We start from the raw sequence: 21,764 nt of genomic DNA, 5'->3' as shown, positions 1-21,764 counted from the left end.
CAATGGGAATTGAATGAGGGACCTCCAAGTAGGCAGGAAGGAATTTTCTCCATTCTAAAAGACTTTCTAAGATTTAAAAAATGTGCTTATTGTGGGATGAAGTGGAAGAACCAAATTACCACATTTTTGTCGCCTGCATGAAAGGGCTCACACAACTGCATCCCACTTAGCAAAACAATTACCTGCTCTGTACGAGACCAGCTTCAAGCCTTACACTGTCATTATCTCCTGTGTCTCCAAGGACCAGGCTATAGGGTAATCTGCAGTCTCTCTCATCCTTTTCTGCTGGAGTTGTTCCACTCTGTATACGCACTACTTATTGATGCTGCTGTTGGGGGACTTCCCACATCCCAGGGGAGTGTTCTAACCGCAAAATTATTGTCACCCTTGCTCTCGTCCAGTGGGCATTTAATTACTCTTACAAAGAGAAGTAATTTAAACTGGAGAAAACAAGAGACACCCAGGTCAGACCACCCCATAATTATCACAGTAGGGAGCACTCTTCTGGGATATATTTCCCAATAAGATGCTGAAAACATTGGGCTGTGGGAGTAGCTGGGAAAAGTTATTGTCTTCTCCTCCATTTTGTGAATGGTTCCTCCGATGCATTAGAGTAACCGAGTGTGAGATCTATGTGTATCTCTGCGTGTATGTTTCTGGAAATGTTGAAACGCACTGCTTCAACATTTCCAAATTTTTTCATTTAATCCAAAAGCATTGCAGAATATGCATCATATTTGGCAAATAACTGTGGCCACCCTGAAACCACATTTTTAGCAAATAAGTGATTCACTGAGTAAATTTAGCTCATCTTAAATGTCTATTTATATCACGGGAACACACCCTGTCACTGTTGGGGCTTCACCATGTTGAGTACTATCCAGAGCTTACAGCCAGACGTGCTCTACCACAAACAGCCTGAGAGGGAAAAATAAAGCACTGCCTATTTTGCAGGCAGATTTTTGCAACAGCACAGATGTCAGCCTCACTGTCTCAGAAAAGCTGTGCCCTACCCTACAAACGTATCTGAGATACTTCACGTCATTTCACAACTGGGAAACAGAGCATTGCCTTGCCAATTTCCTCTCTGCCACCAACACAGCAAAGCCATCCATCCTTTTTTTAGTTCCCTTCCCCAGAAAAGAGTAACCTCTGAGAAACCTTTGCCTTGCACCAGCAACATCCCACGAACACTGAAGGGGTTAATCTCCTTCAGCCAGCATCGTGGTAATGAAAGGTTTCACTCTTTGTCACCTAATGGTCTTGTGTCTAAAATACAAGCCTAGCTGCCTTCACTTGAAATGTTTTTAATCATTGTGGAATAAAAACCTAGCCTGGCTAGTACCAACCAAAGAGATGTTTGTCTGCTCAGCAGATTTTATCAAAGCTTCCTTGATGTCTTTGCCTTTGTAATGCTAAGCACTTCACTGTTTGGCATATTTAAAGTAGGATGCGGTACATGTGAAGCATTTCACAGAGCGATGATGTATCGAGTGTGCTTTAGGAAGTAATGAAAGCAGCAGACTCATGATTTTTGAGCTTTTAATTACTTATTAAGTGGCATGACATAAAGGCTACGGGGGAGATTTTTTTCAGCATCCAACTTATTGACTTTGAAGTCGGTGCCTAAATACCCTTTGTGCCTTTGAAACTTTCCGTCTGTTCACAGGGGAACGTGCTGCTGCTTTGGGCTTTGTTTCACGCTGACCACATTTGTTCAGAGGAGAGAAGAGGAGGGATGGGAGTCTGCTCAGACACAGGTCTCTGCCTTCGACATGGTGGATAAAGATGAGGGACAGGCTAAATACGTGTCCTTTGACAAAGGGTATAGAAAGGGCCCTTAGCACAGAGCCTGGAGCAATGAGTTCTGACCTGGCCTTAAAAATGCCAGCACTACAGGGGGCAAACAACCATAGCAGCCCCCGGGGTGTTTTTAATGAGCTGAATCGAAGTCTGAGTCTCTCTCTCCATCACTCATAAGCCACTGCCACAGCTGGTTTCAGCAGATGTCCCCTCCGACAGAAAGAGTCAAGCAAAGCACAGTGGTTGGCCTCGCCACCAACTCCTTCAGCTCTGGTACGACTGCTGTGACAAGAATGCCATCCAAAGCCTCAGGAGCAATAACTTCAGGAAAGGCCAAAAAGAAGAAAAGACCCTCACACTTGTGTTTGCAGTTTTGGGGGTAGTGTGTTTGGGTTTTTTTAATGTCTTCTGAAGGGAAAGACTTTCCTTCCACTTTTTTCATGATAAACCGGGAGACCATGGCCTCCTAGCAGGGTTGACGAGGATGGACCCAGATAAGAGTTTCTCCATGATGGTGAGAATGAAGCCAGATCCTTCCCTCTCCACTGTCTGGGTCAACACTCACAGTGTCACAGTTGGGATGTCCTTGTGAACAGAGATCTTTTGCTCAGACAGTCGGTAGCTGACCCAGCAGCGAGTACACCTCTTTTCTACGAGTCCTACTGCTTCCAAGAAAGCCTTGTGATTCATGAACCCGAGATGATCATGCTGGCTCCAGGGGCTGCTAAACTGCTGTAGGTCATGTCAAAGCTGGAGCTATGTATGTGGGGAGAAACTCACCCTACTGCTGCCCAAGGCACCCTCTCATCCTCTGGTCTAGAAAAAAAGAGAGGTGTCATTGTGGCATCTTCAATCAGTATCAAATGCTCCTTTCAAATAAAAAGAAAAGGGGGAAAAAAAGAAGAAAAAGGAAGGGACGGCTGCCTGCTAAAAAATTACCCTCCCCACTGATGGAGAAATGAAAGGCCAAATGTGCAATATGTGTATTTTTATCCTCGCTGAAGGAAAAAGCAAAGCCACAGCTTCCCATGTTCGGTAAGTGACCAACACAAACATACAAGGACTCTAGTGCATTTCTACCCCATGGAAAAGTTCTTTTTAATTAGGACAGACATACTGCTCAGTCAAAGCAGCATCTATGTCCAGGCACACAATTTGATTAACCCACTTCTTATAATCTTTTCTGCTTTTTCAGATCTTTGGGGAAAAAAAAGAGTGTGAAAGACTAAAATTCACTATCTTTAAAACAGATATTTTTTTTCTTTCTACTGTTTTTTTTTCATTTCCCAAAGAATGACAAATGCCACTTTCCTGCTTTTCTAAATGAGCAAAACATTGTCATTTAACTGGATTTTTCTTAGCACTGGTAGGATCTGTGCAGGGTCACCCAGTCAGGCAGCTGCAAGGGAATTTGATTCAGGAGTAGCATGACTCAAGCTGCTTCCCAGTATCACAAGGATGACATGAAAGGCTTGTGTCCTGCTATTTCTCTGAAGGTTTATTAGGTCATATTACTTAGAAAATCTACTGCATAAAACAATAATTAGCTTTAAAAAGTCCTGCAGTCTACACTGCTCATGATAGATTAATTTGCAGGCCGATTTTGGGTATAATTATTTTGCATTTATTACTGCAGGTGCAATAAAGAGCAAAGGTGGCTCCTGTCTGAAAAATAATGAAGTCAAAGGGCTGAATATTAACATCCCCATTTTACTACTGGGAACTAAACATCAAAGATACTAAGGGCCATGTAAAAAAAAATACATTTATGTTCAACATAGAAACCCTGAAGACACTATTTAGCAGAAACGCAAGCCTGAAGGTGCTGTGAGCACCTCACTTTTTGATTTGCAGTATCTTTGGGGCCCCATAGCCGCTCCTGGACGCAGCCAGCTGGAAGTGGCACGGTGCCTAGGTCACGCTGAGGTGATGCAAGCTCCATCAGCATCCAGAAATGAGCCATTCCTCTGACTAATGCCCCAGAGGGATCCTGCCCACTCAGTGCTCCACGTACCCACAGAGACGGGATCAGCCTGCCTTCAAAACGGGGAACTGGACACCCCTTTTGTCTTAATTCTTTGCGTGGCATCAAGCTGGAAATCTCAGGAGGTGGGAAGTGGGTGTTTGACGTGGACAGCCCGAGGACAACCTCAACTCTCCCCATCCAACAAATGTCCCTTAACAGCAGGTCAGTGTTGGTCTGGGGGGTGCCACTGCTCACCCGCCTTTTGAAACTGGGATGTTGCTCATTAAAGAAGCCAAGTGCAATTAGGTGCAAGGGAGAAAAAAGGTGGCAGCTCTTTGGCCTTTCCATCAGAGCTACCTGCACTTCTGGGAGACCTTCCTTTCTAACAGGAGTGTTGGGATCTCTCCTATAGTACCAGTCGCTAAAGTATAGGTGCCGCAATACCTGGTGTTGGGATATGGAGGTTCCATTGAGCCCTAAATAGCTTCTCTTCTTGTCAGAAGTCAGTGGTAAATTAGGGACACAGCCATGAGCTCTTAAACTCACAGCTAACGTGGAGGGATTTCTACAAATTCTAACTACTAATTTGTCTTCCCTTGCTGTGACTCTGTACTCACTAACGTCCCTTTTCCATGACTGCGTCACAGTACTGGGCTTTTTGGGCCATTCTCTTTCCCTGGGACTTTCTTGATAAGACTTGTTAGGTGTTTGTTTTTGTCTTGAGGGAAAAGCAACGAGAATTTCCTCCAAAAGGCCTGAAGGAGAAATTGGCCTCGGCACAACTCTGAGCGGTTCACTGCCATGCCTGTCACGCTGCAGATAACGATGTGCAAGGTGAAAACCACACAACGTGATGACACGAGCTGACCTCCACTGGAAACGAGCAGGGGCGGTGGGAAACACTGCAAATGACTTTCTAACACCCACTTTTCACCTCTGCAAGGAGCAGTTCAAAACCACTCCAGGAAAGGCAGGAAGGGAGCTGAATTTTTATCTCATTCTCAAAATCTGAAGGCTTTATGTTTCCTTTAATGCACGGACGTATTTCATGCTAACAGGATGTATTGTGAAACACTTAGAGCCCAAACTGTACTCTAGTCATGCCCAATTTTCATCCATGGCAGCTCACCTGGAGTCACTCCAGATCAACATTAGTGTAGCTAGGAGCAGAATCTGACCCTCATCTTTTCCAAAGAAATAAGATCAGAGGGTTTAGACACTGGTGGGCTATCCTCTTACTCAGCTCTATTACATCAATACAGAGTCTGAGGGATGCTGTTTATAAAAGAATATAATTTAAAAAAATGTTGTTTTTAAAAAAATACTGTTGTTTAGTGGGTGTCAACTGAGGGCAGTTTGCCTTTATTCCACAGTCAGGTCAACTGCCACACAATGGAGGAGTATAAACGAGTGGGATTGCTTTGTGTTATCTATTACAGGAGCCTAGAGCTCATCATCAACTTTCTTTCCTCTGATCACCACCATTAAAACTGGTAAACCCGAAGTGTGCAGCCTACGCGTATGGAAGAGCGTGGGCAGGAGGGGAGGTGAACCTGGCATCGCGTTCACTGTGTATTTAAAGATCTACAGAGGCTCCAGAGTAGTTCCCCATGTGGACACACACATATGTTCACACTCCCACTTATTTTAGTGTCTCTGAAATGAGAGTCTTTTTTTTTCCCTTTTCAGCTGATTTCTCTTTGGAGGCATTTTGAACTGAACTGTAAGGAAGTGCGTACAATTCCAGAGACGAGGAGTGATATCCTAACGCTTACTTCAGATGGCTGTATCCAGGCAGCATCATTCAAGCTAGTCACCCCCACTCGACTAGTTATTAAAGTCCAGCCCACTGAGGTCTAGAGCACAGTTCATCTCCTCCTACAACAGATGCCTAAAATACAGCAGAGAAATGGCACCCCAAAGTGCCTGTTCCTCTCCATTGACCATAAGTGTGTCTCAGATGCCAACGTATGCATTTGTGCAGACAAATCATAACTGAAGTGCCCACACAGGCAGAGATAATATGCAGATCCATAGGATCTCTCAGCTGAGGCTAAGGTGCGGGCTCTGCCTTCCCCCTGCCAAGATGGCTTGTACTGCTGTCCAGCTTAGCTTCAGGTTTCTTCCCACCCCGTGCCCTATTGGAACAATCATTTCCATTACTAGGTCCCAAAATATAAGGAAGTCTTACTAGTCCTGTTCAGGGGGTTTCTGTTCACGCCTAGCATTGCTGCAGTGTACCTTCCCATGTAGACAAACTTTGCATGCAGTTCAGTCTCTCCAAACTTTCACACATCTGCCTTCATTGATTTTCCTTTGATAAAGACAAAAAAAGGTTCAGCTGAATCAGTTCACGAGATCTGGAAGGTCCACTTAGTACACGTGCACATGCAGCCAAAGAACTGACAATTCACATGAGCAGCACCCAGAGATAAGATTACACGATGTGGGTGAGCATCTGTAATCCTCCACGCCGACCCACAAAGAGGGCATCTTTTATTATCCCATGTAGAGGCTTTTAGCTTCGATGGGCTGTGGTATTTACATCTAGAGGTCTCTGGGCTGGTTGTCTTGACTCCAGCCAGGCTGAAGCCCTGATGGGGCGGAGGTAAGTTTTTTAAGGCGTTGCCACTGAGACTGATTGTCTGCAGCCGGGGGGACATTGTGCAGCTCAGTTTGTAGGAGCAGATATCTGCAGAAGCGTAATTCAGCGACATCTGAGAACTATAAAATTGTTATTTACGTGGCACCTTTTAAAAAAGGGTTTCTGAATGCTCCTTAGACATTAACTAAGCCCTCCTATCTGTGCAGGCTTAGCTGCATGAGTTAAGTGAGCAGCTTCAGAGCAGGTGACGAGGCAGCAGCAGGACAGGGAAAAGCCTCCTGACTCCTACCCCAAGCTGCTAACCACAAAGCATCCCCTCCCCTTTGTCAGGAAGGCTAATCCTGTAATGTGACTCTTGAGCAATGTTTAGGAGCCGGAGCCTAAATAAAACTTCATTCCAAAATAGCACGTATGAAAATGAAGATAAGGCTCAACAAGTTGTAACAGATGCCTGTTAATTAGTCACTGCAAGGCACTTTCAAATGCGAGCTGTATTTCGGCGCACGAGCCATCCACAAAGGCTGCTGTCCCCTCTCTTCTCCAGAGAAGATTAAGGGGAAGGGGCAAGCCTGGACACCCTCATTTTACTTAACTCCTTCTTTAGCTGCAGCTAGGTGAACCCTGCCTGCTTTCTGACACAAGACTCAGCCCGGCGTTAAAAAGGCAAGAATTTGGGTTGCACACTTGTACACAAATCCTGGCATCAGACAGCTCTGTGTGTGCAGGGTAACCTCAGGAAAAATCAGCCAGGACTAATGCACTCTTATATAAGCACCGACAACACATACCGGTATCATTTTAATACTTTCGTCTTGATACTTGCATTTTATCTTCATTTATATCACATACTTCTGAACCCAGTAGTAAACAGTTTCTGCCTCTTTCATAACCCTTAATGATACAGGTTGTTTTTTTCCCAACTCTTTAAGATTACCATTTAAATTAACTATATAAATCAGGCCCTGGCCTCTATTACACGGGAAAACAATTGGGCTCTGTTTAACTTAGGAATCTGCAGTGTTTATAGATAGACAACCCCGAAGGTAAGTTACTAAACTAGTTTCTAGTTGCATTGATCTGTTGCCAGAATACATAAATTATTAACTGAGAAGTAACTCCGGAGAGTGTTGTGTATTTAAGTTCATATTTGGTAGGGCTGGGGATACGTGGCTTGGCCGTAAGTAGACACTAGAAATATTAATCACTTTCAAGTAGAATACTATATTTTAATTGCTGAGAGGAGACTTCTTTCTTTCAGCGTCTGACTAAGAAACCTTTCCCTTGCTTTGTTTAAGCCACCACAGCGCAAGCCTACGGGAAAACTCCCACTGATTTCCCTGAGGACTCCGGTGTTAACTCAACAGGAGTTTGACCAGTCATTTTGGCTGATCAGAGAGCCCAGATCCCTCTGCCACATAAATCTACCTCCTTTGAACTCCAGCTAATCAAAATTTAGTGTGCTGTCACCGGAGCACAACGTGGAGAGTGAGATAATAGCCTTTTCCTCCCTAAACTGCACCAGCCACTCAAAAGACTTGACAGTGCCAAGGTCCGGGTGACGAACACTCTTTTCTGCTCTTTTGTATTAACCAAGAGGTTGACCTGAGGTTAGCTGCCCTTCAAAGAACAGAGGGTCATGGAATAATTTAAATTAGTTTCCTGGCTGCATTTTTGAGGACTGAGACAGTCCTTTCTTGAAAATTACGAGATGTCACCTGGGCACGGCGTGTGCCGCTCAGGCAGTACATGCTGAGAAAACACATCTGCTCTTTATCTTCAAATTGTCTTTAATTTCCAAGGTGGGGCATCAGGGTAGCACTTTGATCCTCTGTCTTGAGGTTATATAGGACAATATATGGCATCCTGGCTGCTCCGACGGGCTAACCTGATTGCAGAGGATGGTGGATGCGAGGAATGCAAGCTGTCTGCATGCCACTCAGTCCCTGGGTGGATTCAACACTAATTCCACTTTGCCTCTCACACCTCCTTAAAATAAATTTCTTCCCAGATGAACTGCACTGCAGCCAGCAGCGTGGAGAGAAGGGAGAAGCCAGCCTGAGCAGCCTTCGTCCCATCTGGGCAGATATCGCTCCTTACTTCGCCTCGTCCTGGAAGACCACAGCAATTTGACTTTCTTTACATGGCATGAGACTCCAACCCACTTTTCATACAGCAAGGAGAAGTCCAAGTGGGTTGAGTGTCACCAAAAGGAAATTGCCTTGCAGAAGTGGCCAGGAGCCCACGCTGTAAAGGTGAGCAAGCCAGCAGCAAGTGCGGGAGCTTTGGGGTGCCCTGTCACTCTGCTTGCAGCAGGTCCATCAAAGAGCAGCTCAGGGGAAGAGTGGTGGAGTCATCTGCACGGGGAGCAATTCAGATTTAAATAGCTACATCCAGCCACGTCTTGTCCAGGTGCCTACGGATGGCATCCCTGCTGTGTGAGAAGAGTGTTCACCTGTTGTGTGATCTTCACCCACACCAGAAGAAAAGTACCTTTCTGGCTGTACAGGTGCCATGAATACTTTCACAAAACCCTGTGGTTCTTGGCAATTTGGTGTAAGCTTTAAACTCATTAGGACTAATTTTTTTTTTCTACCTCAGAATCATGAGGAGCTAAAGGAAGAAAAGCATTACCCTTATTTGCACAGTACCTAACACTTCACCATCCTCACATCTGTGGATCCTCACTGCATCTGGAGGCTGATGCTGTCATTTGGAGATGTGGAGATGTGGTGTGGGTTTCATTGGGATTTAAGCACTTCAATAAATTTAAGAAACAGGGATGTACAGATTTGCGGGCTATCACAGAGGAACTCCACGGAAATGCAAGGAAGGCAGCCCATTTATCTAAAGATGTGTGACAGCCAGCAGGCAAACTTTCCCTTACAAATGGCAGGATTTCCAAATTTTGCGGAGTGCTGCAGGCATTGGTTTTGGATGTCCTGGCCATCCTGTGCCCTCTTCTCACAGTGTCTTCTCTAGGGAGGTCCAGTCTTCTGAGGATTAGCATGGAATTGTTTTGACAATAACAAGGAAAAGGTCTTTCTTGTATTAAGGAGCTGTGGTTACTACCTGCAAATAAAATAAAAACGGATCTGGAGATTTCAGAAATTCAGAGGTTCTGCTTTGCAGCTCTTGAAGGCATGCAAATTTAATTTGATCTGGACCATCCTTCAAATTGTAATGGTGTGGGTGACTTCTATGCTGAAGTATTATACCAGGCCTTTGTGCTTTAGTTCTATTCCTCAGCAGCGTTATCAGGGTAAAGTGGAAAGTTTTGTGGTTATGGTTTTGAGTATGTTGGTAGACACCCATTTTGCCTCTGTGACCTTCTGCAAGTCCCTTCATCCCTCTGCTGCAGTTCTCCCCCATAAAACAAGGGCAAAAAACCCCTTCCCTGCCCCAAGGAGAGCTTCAGAGGACAAGTGCTGTTGGTGTCTGAGAGGGTCAGATGCCATCAAGATGGTAAACTGTTCAAATGATCAGTTGCTGCAACCCCTTGGTTCCACCAAGATCAATTGGCAGAGCTTGATGCAGCCATGAAGCTGTACCAGTTCTGACTGGAGACAAAACTGACACAGAAAAACTGAATATTGTGGCAATTTCTATACTGATCCTACTGTTTGTCTTCCTAAAGTGCAACAGAAGAAATGCAGTTAAATGCCATATCCGGAGAGCTTTTGCTGTAGTGAGTGAGCAGTGATGTTCAGAGATAAGGGGAAAGGCAAACACTGTGCTCTTGTGAACCGCCTCTGCAGACAGCTATTCTTCAGCTCATAAGCTATTAATTACCAGATGTTAGAATTTATTTATTTTTCCTGAAAAGAATACTGACAGTCTTTAAAAAAAGAAAAAAAAAAAAGACTGCTCATTTAAAAATTCCTCTTCTCTCTCCAGTTCTTTACATGCTGCTGGATTGCTGAGCTGTTAAATACGATGTCTTTTTAAGAGTTCCAAGATTTTTGCCCAGAAGGAAGAAAGCACTGTTCAGGTTTGTCTCTTGAGGATTTAATGATCACATCATAAATTTCTCCCGAGAAATGAAATAGCAGTCAGTGGGTAATATCCCATCTAATGCTGGTTTTCCCCCTCTTTTCTTTGTCCCAGAAGAAGAGGCCCAGCCTCTCTTCAAACCTCTTGGATTTTCTGTGTAACAGGAGGATGCGAAGACGAGGGGTGATGTGCCCTTCACAAACCAATTCAACACACTCAAACATTATTCCAGCTCCAGCTTAAATCTTCATGCTTGATCTAACCCCTCTGTGCCCTAAAAACAACTGTGTTGCATGTCCTCAGAAGCCAGAGCAACTGAAATGAGGAAATGTTCCTATGTAGCTGGTGTGTGATAGTCCAAACATCTGTGCTCCTGCGTCCCAGTGCATTTCAGGGAGCTTCAGCTTCTTACTGGAGGGACACAGATACTGGAGCACAAATGATTTCCGTTTTCTGCTTCTTCACTACAAGGCATGTGGAACCAGCTTGCCTCTTTGCTCAGAGAAGCCTGTGTGGAAACCTGCGAAAGGAGCAGATGAAGGGGCAGTCAAGCTCTTCAGCCTCATCCCTGGACCCAGACAGAGCAATAACAATCCTGCTTTCGATGCTGTGTTTTTCCCCAGAGACACACATGGAGCAGAGTGAAAGCCAGTCTGTAGGGTAGAAACACCCACATGGCTACGACCAAAATTTGGTGTATCAGTGGTGTCCTCCAGGTTTTCTCTGCCTAAACCCTTCTCTAGGAAAACATTCTTTGGGCTTAGAGTTCCTAGTTTTGGTACTGGCCTTTCTGTGAGACCATGAGTCACATCTTTAACCACCCTGCACCCATTTTTCCTCATAAATACTACAAAATAAGGAGGAAGGCATCAGCACCCTTAAGCTGAGGTCTCTTCCCACAGGCAAGGGTTTGTGCATTTTACTTTTTTCTGACCACCACCAGTGTGTGACTCAGCCCTTCGGTGTCCATGCACCTTTGTTGAAAACAGCACAGAACTCCCTTGTTATCCGGTTCCTGCCTTGCAGCCCAAATCAGATGCAGGGGAGGTTGAGCCATGACCTGCTTGACCTGATAGTGTTTCTAAGTCACATCTTGCCCTGCTTTCTTGTCTTTCTGCCGGCCAGGCATCATTTCCATGTGCGAAGAGGTTGACCTGTCTACTCTCAGCTGTTGCACAAGAAAGCACCATGGAAATGGTGGAAATAGCATCAGCACTAGAAACCCTGCACTGAGATGGATGTGATCCTTTCTATGCAGATCACCAGTGCTGGTGCATGCTTTTTGGGCAGCAAAATGGCTGGCTCTGAAGTAGTGGAGGACCCATGCCCTCTCCTCACACCCACATGCCTGCTGCACTTCAGTTTGCAAAGCAGCAGAGGCGAGTGGTTTTGGTATCTTTGGGCAGATCTCTTCTTGGTTCTCAGTGTTTTGTGCTGCCTTGTTAGTCACAAAGGCTGTGGGCACGGGCAGCAGTGGTGGTGGCTCCCTGCTCCAGCCTTCCCACCGCCTGATGGAGCTTAGGGCAGATCTGCCCGGGGTCTCCTTCAGCCCTCGGGGATCTGGTTTCCTTCTCCTATCCTGTGAGCCAACGTGCCTGCTCACACAACTAATCTTGTACAATATTCCTTTAGAAAATAGAGGGCATCAGTGCTGTATCCTACTCTTACTCCTGTAAATAACCCATTTCTGTGTATGGGTATGTGGACCTCAAAGGACCTGTTGAATGGAAACATGAGACACAAAGTGTTGGACATCATCTCCTGACTGCTGGCTCTGTCTACACCCTAACACAGGAAAATAAAAGACACTTTACAACACAGTTGGAGATGGGCCCAAGCCACAAATTCAAACATGAATGAAGAAAGAAGGTGTTTGGCTCCAGGGTTTTGGTTCTAGTCCTTATATAAAGCAATTTAATTTACAGTGTGCTTGGCCCAGAGGAGCTCATGAGAAGGAATGGAAATCCTCTACCAGAAGTTATAGTTTTCACATGGACGTCTGTGGATGAGAGTCCCACAGCCTCTGCTATGAAGACATCAGACCGAATCATCAGCGTAGAGCCTTGTCATTTAAATCACTGCTGCAACATACTTTCACTTGACTTTGGCACACACTGTCTCAGTACACCTACATAACTGTTTTATAAATACACTTTGTCCTGGCAGGCTGCAATCCCAAAGGATAAATTAATAATAAGCCACATATACAGACACGCAATGTTCAGAATTGCGTAACAGTTTCAGAGATGAACAATCCATGTTAAGCTGGGCAAAACTCTTCTGTTTCAGGTCCTCTGTCAATGGGCACATTCCCATCTTGTGGTGCCAGTGTTTGCTGGATTTAGCGTTGCATGGATGGGATGTGACTCACGGTAAAACAGGCAGATGCTGCCCAACCTGGAAGCATCGCATTTCGTGCATTAAAAAGGCACTGAATTGGCTATTTCCTCAGAGAGACCTGAACAGTCTTTTTTGCATGAAACGTGCTTCAGGGTGCAGGGTGTATTCCCTGTCTCAGTCTTCTTATTTCAGTCTTCTTATTTCTTCATCTTCATGGCATGGGCGTAATTCCTTTCATGGCTCTGCCGTGGTTTCTACAGGCAATAAGCATCATCACGTCTAAACAACAGCATTATCTTCTTCTCTTGTTTCCTCTGTAGCTTACCGAAGCCAGGAGGTCTCCTTTTTTTGGCAAAGCCCGTATTCCTCCTTTCTGCTCCCAGTCCTCCTGAAGGGAAAGGGATTGAGATGGAGATGGTTGCGCCAGCCATAAGCCCAGCAGTTTGGCGAGCAGAGACGGGGCGGCTGCAAAGCTCCCACAAAGCAAAGTCTCCCTCCAGCCAGGGTTGATGACGGCTTCTGCTTGGCAACACCCCAGATGCAAGGCCCTTGGGGTGGAAAGGCAGTAGCACCCGAAAGCAGCTTCAGTACAAGGCCTGGAGAGAGAAAAGGCTTCAGAGCTGGTGAGGGTCTTTCTGCAAAGAGTTTTCTAGGTATTGCCAGTAGAGGAAACCCATGCTCTCACGGTTTCACGCTGTGCACATGTTCCTGAATGCATCTTTCGGTAGGTGTCCCCAGCTGAGATGCCAGGAACTGAAGCAACCTACTTAGGAAACAGCTGAGGAACAGGGACATGGGAGATGGTCCCTCAGTCTTCACACCCAACCAACCACCTGGACTGCTCCTCCTTCTTCTGCCAGACTAGCCTTTCTGCCTCCATGTGGTACTGCTGGCAGCATCTCTAAATGGTCCCCATGGTCACACCAACCAACTTCAGCCCTGGTCTTAATCAGTTTTAGGACATTCTCCTTCCACATTGTCCTGGGGCAGAGCCATGAGCTTGACTCAAGATGGGTGTCAGGTTCCCTGCATCTCTCCAGCACTTTGGGATGAGACTCCTCTGAACTTTTTGAACCTGCCCAGTGCATGATCAGAGAAGCCAGTCCATGCTTGCTGGCAAGCAGTTTGTTTCAGAGCCCTGTTGTGTACATGCTGCCTGCTTGGATCTTCTGGGCAAGGGAAAACAGGAGACCAAGCTCACTTGTGCTTCTTGCACTTGGTCCCAAACAGAAATCAGACAGAGAAATGGACATGCAGTGAGGTCCGTGCCTGGAACACCCCAAAACCACACACTCTGAAGAGTCACAGCTCTCTTTACCACCAAGCATAAAAGAAAAAAATATGACATATTGGCTAAAAGCCGAGTCACGGCGTTGGCAGCCTGTTGCTACCGAAGGCAAACGAGCCGGTTTCCTGACTGGCAGTAATCAGCTGTGTTCACATCCAGAAAGCCAAACCTGCACCCGTGAATGGGAGCAAGGGTGCAGGCAGCGCCTGGCAGGCTGAGAGCAGCAAAGCAGGGGCCTGTGATCTCACACCGTGGCAAACACAAGTTATTTCAGTGGATTTCTTCTAAGTTCCTGCCAATATAACTAAAATCATAATCTGGCCCCTAGCTGTAGCTTGGTTCCAGGGCCATGGGAATATTTTCTGCTTGCTGCTGGGCGAACCATCCTTGCTGTGCCTCTAATTGGGAATTTATTTTTTCCATCACCACAGTGCTTAGGAGAGGGTGGTAGACATAAAAGAAAAAAAAAACCCAAACACTGCCGTTACGAAAAGCCACCTCTTTTCTGTGATTTTTATCACGGGCAGACAGGTAACCCACACAGCTGGGTGCTGGTGTCTGCCCGGCCCAGGGAAGGGCTGATCTGGGCAAGGTGCCTCCCCGTGCTACCCAGCTAAGGGAGCACGGCAGCCAGGGCAAGACAGCGCGGGCTGCAGCAGGGCCTGGCAAGCGGCAGCCCCCGGAGAGCTTGCGGGGCGGCTGCCAGCCTGTTTCTCAGCCAATTCCGTGTCTCCCCGCGCCAGCTGGACGAAGCCGGCCTCAGCCCCCGGGGGATGGAGCTGCGGCGTGGAGGCTGCGCAAGCGGGGTGTGCTGCGTGGTGCGGAGGGCAGCGTTACTGGGAGATGTGTGCTCCTTGCCCAGCATGTAAAACTGCGCTAACCCCGTCGGCACTCCTCTGCTGCAGCCTTTGGGTGCGTGGAGTGCCTGGCCCCAGCACCTCCATCCCTTGAACTGTTCATCCCATCACCTGTCATCCACTGCTGTGCTTTTGCAGAGTGAAAGCTGGAGTTTTAGTGCAGGTGAAACCTGCCCTGGGGGTTTTCCATTAGCATTCAGCCCTGGACACGCTCAGGTTACACCATGGCTGATGTTGGGGGGTCTGAGCCCCTCTTCCTGCTCTCTCTGAGCTGGAGGGATCAGGCTCAGTCCCATGTGCTGACTTCGGGAACACAGCTGGTTGTGCTTCGCCTTGCTGCAGACTGTTCTGTCCGCCTGGGACTCAGCGTCCCTGTTAGCAGCAAATGTCCTCTTTGCCTCTGCTGCCAGGCCAATCTGCCCTTGGGCCCTGCTTTGGCAAGCTGCTCCAGAGCCACCTCATCTAGAGGCTTCCTCCTGGTTATTTCACTAGCACAGCTCATGTGCACACCGTTACGGGTCAGGTAGCTGTAGGGCTGTCCCCAAAGCCTATTCAAATGCCATGGCTTGCATTGGGATTGGGATCCTCAACACGGAAATGAGCTTCCATGCCACTGGCCAACAAACCTAGAGCAAATTGCATCCCTCTGCACTAGATGTCTTCCCTGTCAGGCTGAGGTAAACCTCTGAGGACAAAAGAAAAGGCAGAGACAGCGTGGTCATGAACTCTGCAACATACTGCTCTGCAGGGGGGCATGAAATAACCTAGGAAGACCCCATGTATAAATCACCCCCCTCAATGACCCCCACACTCGCTGTCCCTACATGGCGTCACTGAGATGGGAACCAAGGGTCCTTCTGCAGCAATAACTCAACACAATTTTCAGAGCGGGGAAAAGGTTGCGAAAGACAGTTTGGGAAGAATAAAAACCCAGTTGGAAATTTCACTACCAATATCTGTGACGCAGAGCCGAAGGCTCCCGCCAGGCCGTTGGGATTTGGCAAGAATAAGTCCTGTCCGCTCCCTCATGAGAGCAGTGGGGACCTCAGCTGGTTTTGCTCCCAAGGCATGATGCCAGTCATCTTGAATGATACACAGCTTCCACGTGTCTTTGCTCTTATTTGCAGACTTTTGAGAGTTGCATAATTTCCCCTTTCTCCATAGTGCTGGAGAGGGTGGACACTAGCATTCTTCCCAGCCCCAGGGTCAGATTGCTCTGCCTTTGAAGAGATTTCCTTGGAGTCCTTGATCCTGAATTTCTTGGCCTCTTTGAAGTTTCCCCTTGATGTTAGCACATATCTGGGTGACTCAGCTGCCTCCCTCTTCGAGCGAGATCAGTCCTTATTTGCCGACTTTGTCTTATGTCCCCCTGCTTAGATAACTGCTAGATATGCAGTCTTGGGCCACAGAGTCCAAGGGCTCTGAATTTCTGGGGGACTTTGCATGTGTCACCATTGTCTCATGTCTTCTTGTGGGTAGCATTTCCCCGGCATGGGGGTGTTTGAGGAATCCCTGCTTTCTGGAGGTGAAATCCTACAGCCCAGTTTCACAGGTCCCAGGATTTCCACCAGCCATTAAAACAGGGGGGTTTTCCCCCACTTGCTCCCAGGTTTGTTGTGTGGGGCAGAAATGAGGTTGAAAGAGCCAAAACACCTCCCCCAAGTTCTTAAGAAGAGTCCCTTGGACCTTTTTTTCCCCTCTTTCAGGAATTTCTCCTGTGCTTGCATCTTTTCTGGAGAATGTTTCCAGCTGCAGTTGTCTTCTGAGGGCAGTTGTGGTGACCTTGAAAAGCAAGAAATGGCTTTGAAAGCTTCATGCTGCCCAAGGTTTGCATGAGCCATGCATTGGGCTTCGAAGTCCCACCTGTAGCCAATGTAAGCATGCAGCCTTACAGCAGACCTCACTGCCATGCAGGACCAGATTCAGCCACAGAAACACAGGGGAGATGCCCTTATCTACCATCCTCTAGGCTTGGTTTAGGCCTTAAATCTGGGAGGGAATTTGCTCCAGGTCACAGAGAGCCAGTGGATAAAGCGGATCCTCGCCGTGTCCCAGCCCAGCCGTGATGGCCTCTCAGGCATGTTTTTCACCAATGTAAGAATTCATGTACTTCTGGCCAAGGAAACCAGTCCCTCACCTTCCTCTCCTTACACCCACTGAGCTCTGAAACCTAGAGCCCTTTGGAACAAATAAGGATTTAAATGCTAAAAGCAGAGGGCAGAAACCAGAGCCCACCCCTAGCTCTGTTGGCACTGCTGTAATTAAGTGCCATGGAGTGAGAAGGATGAGATGGGGAAACCCAAGACAAACAGGCTCATATTAGTGCTGATATCCTGAGCCAGCAACGACTCTGCTCCGGCGCGAGAACAAACCCTCCAAACCCACAAGCTGGACTGCTCACCGAGCTACAACAAAGGATTCCAACGTGTTTCCTCTTGGAACGGGATGAAGCGAACCATTCGCAACCCCATCCATCGGGCAGGTTTTTCTCCCCCCTCTCCCCGCCTCCATCCAGAGCAGCTCTGCTTCTCATCCACATCCACCCTCCCCTTTGAAAGCAAAGCTTCCTGCTCCAGGCTATTTCTGACCTCCTCAGCCAAGCTGCCAAGCTCCCAAGGACGAGCCGGGGAGGCTGGCGGCTGGGGCAGGGCAGGGGGCTGCAGAGCCCGGGATGCCTGGGGGCACGCGCCGGAGGCTGCAGCTCTTTTCTCGCTGAAATGACCCCAGATGCTTCACCGGTTGGCCGGGTCCAAGCGGACAATGCTTCACCCACCCCCTACCCCCAGAGTTAAACAAGAAGTTGCCGCTGTTGGGCCCCTGTTTTCAAATGTTCTGGTATTTCTGCATGTGCATTTATTCCCTCCTATTCACACGGATGTATAACTAGGCAGCAGCTGTAATGTAATACCAGAGTCCTGTATATAACTCTGAAAACACCACTGGAGCAGGCCTATTATCGTGAGACCAATCTGAGCAGGAAATATTATCATTACCAGGGGGCATTATTTTTTCCAATCACACTTCATATCAGTTGTCATCAAACCCTGTGTTTTATATAGTGTTACAATAGCCACAGTTGCCATGAATTGTCTCTGGATGGACTGTAAGTATTAAAAACAAAATAAGAAGCATATGTTGGAATGTCTGAGACTAGCAGACGAAACCCAAGGCTTTGACAACGTTGCGGGTTTTTTGGAAGGAGCCAGGTTTTAGCAATAACATTCCACTTCTGTTAGTCTACCCACCAGCATCTAACCTGCCCCATAACATCTCACTTGAGTTTACAATTTCCTTCACCTCCTGTTCCTCACTAATGTAAACTCTCTGGCTTTTCTCGAACGTGTGGCTTGGAAGGGGAGTAGCTGAGGCTCCAGCCTCTCAGATGCCAAGTGGAAATCTTCCTTTGCAGGGGACAGGGAAGAACAAATGTATGACCTAAGGAAAGAATGGATCCATAGCTTTTTTTTTTCTCCCCTCCTGGTCGAGCTGTAGCAAAATGTCAAAGGCATGATGCACACATTCCTTTGAAGCCATTCCATCGCCTGATGATCCATTTTGCTTACGAAAGGAATGTACGCTCAGTGCTGTGATTTTTGTTGGAGGCCTCAACAGCAATGTAATCACTGCAAGGAACACTGCCAGGTTTCCCCCCTTCCTTACGCATTCCAAAACTTCCATCCAGTGAGCAATAAATAGCAAAAAATTATTAATTACCCAAAGGAAGAATTCTCTCCTGAACAAATATTGGCTTCGTGACGAGAAGGAGCTTGTGAAATGTGTGTTTGCCTACCAGGCCCACTCAGTCTATATCTGATTCCCGAAGAACATAGTGACCTGTGTGCCAGATTTTATTCTGGCTTTTTTTTTTTTTTTGCATGGCCAGCAAGAACTGTAGCAAACATACAGGAAGGAAAACACTCTATTGTTGCTCTCGGTCTTTGGTGGTTTTTGTTCTGTGATTTTCACTGTGCTTCACTTCTGGATCTGCACAAAAAAACAATATGTTCTTCTTTTTTAACCTTTTCACTGACTGTCCCAGCTTTTCCTTAACTCATTCACTGCTTAAAAATGTTCAGTAAATGAGCTTGGGAGATTTCAGTTTTGAGTTATTACATGCCACACACACAAACACACAGGTGCATACATACTTGCATTTATACACTTCTATATATTCTCAGATGCATAAGTAGGAGCTTCACCCTGGAGCCACATGGGTTAATGTATAAAAGTCTCCAATCCCTGCTCCAAAGCAAAAATGATGGTCTCCATACTGTGCAAAGTGCTGTGCACTAGGGTCAGTCTTTGTCTGAAGAACTTTGTGTAAATGAAGGTGAATAACTGACATTTTGGGTCCACTAGTGGTCACCATCTACCCTCACCCCCCACCCTGCAGGAGCTCAGGTCCGAGCTCTGCTGCTGGAGATACTGCAAGCAGTAGCTGTGGTGAGCATGAGAGCAGCTGTACCCAGCCGGAAAAAAGGGCCAGCTAGCCTAGCACCCAGCAGCAACAAAGCGCAGATACGGTGGGAGGGGTGGAAGAGTTGGGAGAGGAGAAGACACTTCCCCCAGGATCTCACCCAGCCTCAGCCTTTTGCAGCTCAGAGGCTTCCTGAGCTGGATTTGGGTTTTCTCTGTTTAATCACCCTTTTCCATCAACTTTTCCAGTCTCCTCTTGAACGTGCAAACTGAGAAATTTCCTGCAGACCGGGAGGGAGGGAAAGAGGGGAACTGAGAAAAGGGAATGTCTCTGCTCCCACTTCGGTCTGCTGGATGCAAGCCCTTTTTTCCAAACTGAGGGGGGTCTCTGTGATTACGGGAATGGCAGCAGGACACAAGACATCAGCAAAAACTGTGTGCAGCCCATGTACCCTGAGGGCATTGCTGCAGCCATTAATACATATAGGGGACTTGTAAGAAAGACGGGGACAGACTTTCTAGTAGGGCATGTAGCGAAAGGTAATGGTTTTAAACTAAAAAAAGGTATATTCAGACTAGATATAAGGAAAAACTTATTGCAATGAGAGTGGTGACACGCTGGAACACATTGCCCGGAGAGGTGGTATATGCCCCATCCCTGGAAATGCTCAGGCTCAGGTTGGTTGGGACTCTGAGAAACATGATCAAGTTGAAGATGTCCCTGCTCATTGTAGGGGGGTTGGACTAGGTAACCTTTAAAGGTTCCTTCCAACCCAAACTATTCTATGATTCTATGGTTCGAAATTGGGAACAGGTGGCTCCAGCCCCAGCTCAGGACCAGGTGGAACATGCTGCATGAGGGAACCTGTAATCCCAAAGCCTCTGCTGCTCAGTGTAGCAAGACTTTGTGTCCATCCACCACAGCTGGCCCCTTCTCAGACAGAGACCTTGGATCCAAACGCCAGAAGAGCTGGGGTTGATGGCCAGAGCTGTGCCAAGCTCACAAAGATGCATCTACGGTCTCAGTCAGGGGCAGCTCCAGACCCTGAGCTGCTCACCCCACATGCACACAAGCACCAAGCTAGCAGCGAGGCAGCAAAGCCCAGCTGTAAGACGGGGAAATTCCCTCTGTGGTGCACAGTCTACACTTAGGGGTGGACACAGGCCAAGTGTAGGTCATCCCACTGCAAAACTCCCGTGGCATTTCCCCAGCAGGTCCCACAACCTCCACATGCGCTCTCGAGCTTCCCTTTGTAATGTGCTCAAATCATTCGACCGTACAGAAGCTGAAAAACCATCTCTGCATTTCCTCCTTGCCTGGCTTGTTTTGGGGCTATTCTTTTGGGAAAGCAAAGAAACAAACAAAAAACAACACAAAATGCAATGGGAGCAGAGAGAGGCACTTGAAGGAGACCAAGAGGGAGTCCAGGTCTGTGCAGCCCCGGGGTACGGTAACCACAGTGCCAGGACACACACGCCAGCCCTCTCCTGCAGAAGAGTACGGCAGTGACGTTTTGAGTCTGAGAAAATGATGGCAGCCTTCCTGAAAGCAAAGCCTGGTTCAAAACACTGAGGAGACCACCCAGAGAAGAAGTGCCTGGAGATCCCCATGAGAAAAACTCTTACATTCTAAGTTATCCCCCATCTAAGTTGCCCAAGGCAGGATGAGATCCATTCATAGGTTGTGCCCTTCCCTGCTCTGGGAGCTGTTTGTATTGTAAGAGCAGTCAGCAGTTAGGAGCAGTTAAATAGAATTATTTACCCACATAGAGATCTTTTCATGAACAGAATAGCAAATCTTTTCATTCAACAATTTTTAGACAAGAGCTATTTGTTAATATGACATTTTTCAGCTGTATCAGTGCAAACATCCATCTATTTAGTTTTTCATGCACAGAAAACTTCTTTCTTGCTCTTTCCAAAAAAGAGGGGGAGGATGAATGAAAACTGGACGTATTTTTGTTATTGTTGTTGTTTGGGGTGTGTTTTCCTGACAAAGAAAAGGAGGTCAAAATAAGATGTTGCTGTGAGTCTTTAATTTAGGGCAAAGGCCATTTTTAACCATCCAAAATCACTTGATTCAATAAACGTTGCCTGGCTCTGGTGGCATGCTTTGCTAATCAGATTTCAGGAGATGTTCAGCACAGTCGATCACGCTGCCATGTCTTATCAGCTAGGCTAAATGTTGTGGTTACACCATGCAGCAATATCGCAACAGGAATACTCGGTCTTCACAGCCGGCTCTTGTAAGGCCCTGAACAGTGCTGCTGGTTTTCTGCACATCCTTAAAACCAGTTCACCTCCTGTGGGAGCAAAAAGACAGGGAGAGACCGGGAAGAGGATTGCGATGGTCAGTAACATCCCTTGGGATGCCTTGAGGCAGATATTCAGAGATCTGGCCTTAGCTCCCTGCCCTCACCTTCCCCACGGCGGTGACTGTCTAACATGGGAGGGATGCAGTCCTCCCTGCTTGTCATGTTTATTCTGCCCTCGTGCTGC

The sequence above is a fragment of the Opisthocomus hoazin genome, chromosome 4 (assembly GCF_030867145.1).
Source record: "Opisthocomus hoazin isolate bOpiHoa1 chromosome 4, bOpiHoa1.hap1, whole genome shotgun sequence".
Lineage (NCBI taxonomy): Eukaryota > Metazoa > Chordata > Aves > Opisthocomiformes > Opisthocomidae > Opisthocomus > Opisthocomus hoazin.
Note: the sequence above shows the minus strand (reverse complement) of the source record.